Here is a 4,677-nt window from a genome sequence, read left to right on the forward strand (position 1 = left end):
TCGACCAGGCCTCCACCCCCAGGAAGCAGCCCGTGACAGCTGACTTAACTCCCAGGTACCTATTTACTGCTAGGTAACAGGGGCATTCAGGGTGAAAGAAACTTTGCCCATTTGTTTCTGCCTAGTGCGGGAATAGAACCCGCGCCACAGAATTACGAGTCCTGTGCGCTATCCACCAGGCTACGAGGCCCCCTACGAGGCCGTGTCCTAACCTGACCTTCACCACAATGACAGACACCAGATAAATTTGTCAAAAGAGCAGCAGCAGCCTCCCTGTCACCCCCGTCCCTTTCACCTTCCCCAGCCACAAGTCCCAATCATCCTTCACCAACCTCTGTCCCTCGCCGTCCGTCCGTCAAGTCCCGCGCCGCCGCCGCTGCCCAAGCCCCTAGAACAAAAGCCGCACGACGGAGCGCTGCCCGCGGTGAGCAGGCCGGACAGTCGGACAAAAACCAGGGAAGGGGTAAGGCTAATGAGACGCCTTTGAGCCCCGGGTATTTATAGCGGACTGCGAAGCGGGCGACGAGTCCACCATCTTCTTCTATGTCCGGCGCCTCCACAATACCCGCCACCCAGACACGCGCCAGACACCAGCAGCCCGTTGGGGGCTTACCACCCAATTCTTCGCAAACAAGAAGAATGCCGAGCTTACCAACATGTTTTGAAAACGAAAACAAACTCTTCCCCCCCCCCCCCCCGCCCCCCTATCCCAAGCTGAAGCTAAAACTACCGTTAACAAATTTGAATTCACATATTTAAATTTAAATTTGTAACAGCCATCACATCAAAGATATATGTAATATCAAACCTCAGCAATATAGAACCCTGAGGCAATTCCAAGCGCCTCAATGTCGATTGATTGATAAAGATTAAGCCACCCAAGAGGTGGCACGGGCATGAATAGCCCGTAAGCCTCAATGTCCTTAATTACATGTATCAAAACTCAAAATATAATGACACTTTCACCTTTATCAATTACAACTTTCCTGCCAATAGCCAACGCAAACAGGGCGGGAACCGGTTGCCAGAGAGAGAGAGAGAGAGAGAGAGAGAGAGAGAGAGAGAGAGAGAGAGAGAGAGAGAGAGAGAGAGAGAGAGAGAGAGAGAGAGAGAGAGAGAGAGAGAGACCGTCTCCATGGTAACAAAAACAGAAGCCTATGACAAATGAATCTGTTTTAAGCACAACTAAATAATCCGATAAGGTGAATTATGAGGAAAAAGGGTTAAGTCAGACTGATTATACAGTAGTAAGAATAGATACGAGGACAAGGAGCTGAGATACGAGGACAAGGAGCTGCAGATACAAGGACAAGGAGCTGGGATACGAGGACAAGGAGCTGAGACACGAGGACAAGGAGCTGAGACACGAGGACAAGGAGCTGAGACACGAGGACAAGAATCACCCCAAGACAAAAACCTGATACATATGAAAACAAGGCGCCGGTACACGAGGATTTATTAAGAAAACAATACCCAACCACTTCGACCACTGGGGATCGAACTCCGAACCTCCAGGAAGCGAATCCGTCGCTCTACCGAGCAGTCTAAAGTGCTTTAACAGCGCTAGAAAATGAAACAACAAGACAATATTAACCTACACAGCTTACAATCAGATGATTGGGAGGGATTGTATGTTTCTGCACGGCGCCCAATCAGACACAGATCACCGTCTACACAAATGCTCAAGGCGGGACCAAAGAGCCAGAGCTCAACCCCCGCAAGCACAACTAGGTGAGTACAAACCGTATTTACTGTATAAAGCAAATGTATAACTTTACTGTATAACTAAAGCATCGATACGTTATAAAAAATAATAATATGAAAATTGGTAAATATAATATTTTTTGCTATAAAAGTCACAATTACAGAAACATATATAAATAAATAATTAATTAAGAGTATTAGGAAGTAGCGAGTGGAACACGTTAGCAATTTATCTCATTATTTGACTACTTCACCTGTGACGGCCACACACCTGCCTGCAACACTCCCCAAGACACACCTGCCTGCAACACTCCCCAAGACACACCTGCCTGCAACACTCCCCAAGACACACCTGCCTGCAACACTCCCCAAGACACACCTGCCTGCAACACTCCCCAAGACACACCTGCCTGCAACACTCCCCAAGACACACCTGCCTGCAACACTCCCCAAGACACACCTGCCTGCAACACTCCCCAAGACACACCTGCCTGCAACACTCCCCAAGACACACCTGCCTGCAACACTCCCCAAGACACACCTGCCTGCAACACTCCCCAAGACACACCTGCCTGCAACACTCCCCAAGACACACCTGCCTGCAACACTCCCCAAGACACACCTGCCTGCAACACTCCCCAAGACACACCTGCCTGCAACACTCCCCAAGACACACCTGCCTGCAACACTCCCCAAGACACACCTGCCTGCAACACTCCCCAAGACACACCTGCCTGCAACACTCCCCAAGACACACCTGCCTGCAACACTCCCCAAGACACACCTGCCTGCAACACTCCCCAAGACACACCTGCCTGCAACACTCCCCAAGACACACCTGCCTGCAACACTCCCCAAGACACACCTGCCTGCAACACTCCCCAAGACACACCTGCCTGCAACACTCCCCAAGACACACCTGCCTGCAACACTCCCCAAGACACACCTGCCTGCAACACTCCCCAAGACACACCTGCCTGCAACACTCCCCAAGACACACCTGCCTGCAACACTCCCCAAGACACACCTGCCTGCAACACTCCCCAAGACACACCTGCCTGCAACACTACCAACGCTCAACATCCCTCGCATGCACCGAGCAAGCCACAACAGCCTAGCTGAAGCCAGCAACCCGCATATACGAAATGATAGTGCCAGGGGTGTTCGGTCCGTCCTGGACCCCCGAAGGATGTGAATATGGCACCTTAATTACCCCCCCCCCAGAACAAGGGGACAAGATTCATCAAGCCTCTTACGAAACCTCTATATCTTTTCTTCAATCATAACATGGTGTCTTTACATTGAACAAACAATGTAGGAGCTGCGAAGCGCTACCAAGTTGTGTCTAACGATAATAACGACAGTTTGTGTAGTTTCCAGCTCGTTAACTGTTCAATAAACGTAAATATAGCCCCCCCCTCCCCATTATTAAAGATAAGATGTACAGGTTTCGTACAACGTACTATCAGAAACTTAACGGCACACACATATATTTTCATTTTCTATGCCCCGAACTCGAGGGGTGAGGTGGGGGTGCCCGCGTTGGTAAATTTCTGGCTAGGCTAAAAGGTTGGATTTTTGACGGAGTGACAAGTGAAGAGAAGGGACCCGTACAGACAGAGGCTAGGTATAGTTCAGTCCACGTGTTCACTCATGTTCAGTCCACGTGTTCACTCATGTTCATCCCACGTGTTCACTCACTATTCAGCCCACGTGTCCACTCATGATACTCCAAAAGGATAACTTCCTTTCCTCCTGCCGGCATGACGCCAGAAATATCAATACTGACCACTAAATAAAAGCCTGCAAGGACATTATTTAGCGGCGCCTTACATATATATATTCTCTACTACACTGGTTTCTTCCCAGAGTAGCCACTGACGTTCGTGGGAGCGCCTCCTCCCCCCCGTCCCCCCCTACGTTCCCACTGCCTCTTTCACAATGACTCTCTGTTTTATTCCCGTTGGGTAGTTAGCAGTTCAGAGCATTCCTCTTATGACATTTCGTTTCTCCGTCTTATAAATTAATTTTTTCCACTTTGAAAAATTTTCTCCAATACATGGCAAGATTGCCACGAAAACTGGCCCTGTTATCGTGCCATATGTGGCATAATGAGGTGATTGGAAGAGGGTAATAATAGTTAACAGGTCATCTGGCTCTCTCTCTCCTCTTCCCTACTATTATATTCTATCATACGAACCCCCCCCCCCCCTTCCTTTAACACCACCCTCCTCCCCTCCCACCCCAGCCATGCCCAATCTGTTATCAGGGGTCACCAATTCATCAATTAGTTGGTGTGTGTGCGCTGACACGCTCTCTTCAGGGTCAACAATAGCTGAAACCTCCCCATGCCCTGTCCATAGTGCGCGCGCACACACACACACGCACGCACACGCACGCACACACACACACACACACACACACCGTCGGAGTAACAAAAACAATTTGCTGATTGTATTCTGTCCGCTAGATTTAACCCGTCTTCCGGCCTAAGGGTGAACACGCGCGTAGAGAGACCCGGGAAGTGCAGGGTGATGAGGGGGGTGCTGGGTAGGGAGGGTATAGGCCCAGTAAATAGCATGTTGGCCCCCATGGAGGCTACGGGTCTCAGGAACAACAGGAGCCGCCGCCCACCGCCAGGAACACTCATATACACGGGATGCTAACATTAGCGAGCCTCGCTGCCGGAAGTGTTGGAGAGAGAGGCCCACTGGACTCTCCGGCTGTGATTATATATATATTGACACACATTGTCATATATATATATATATATATATATATATATATATATATATATATATATATATATATATATATATATATATATATATATATATATATATATATATATATGACTGAAAGGGTAAGATTAATAATTCTAACACGAATCTTCTCAATATTTACTTACGTTTTTCTTCACTGTCGAGGGTAATTGAAAAATTAACTCTCCAAAATTCATTCTTTTACATTTTT

Source organism: Procambarus clarkii, chromosome 47, assembly GCF_040958095.1.
Source record: "Procambarus clarkii isolate CNS0578487 chromosome 47, FALCON_Pclarkii_2.0, whole genome shotgun sequence".
In the NCBI taxonomy this organism is placed as follows: domain Eukaryota; kingdom Metazoa; phylum Arthropoda; class Malacostraca; order Decapoda; family Cambaridae; genus Procambarus; species Procambarus clarkii.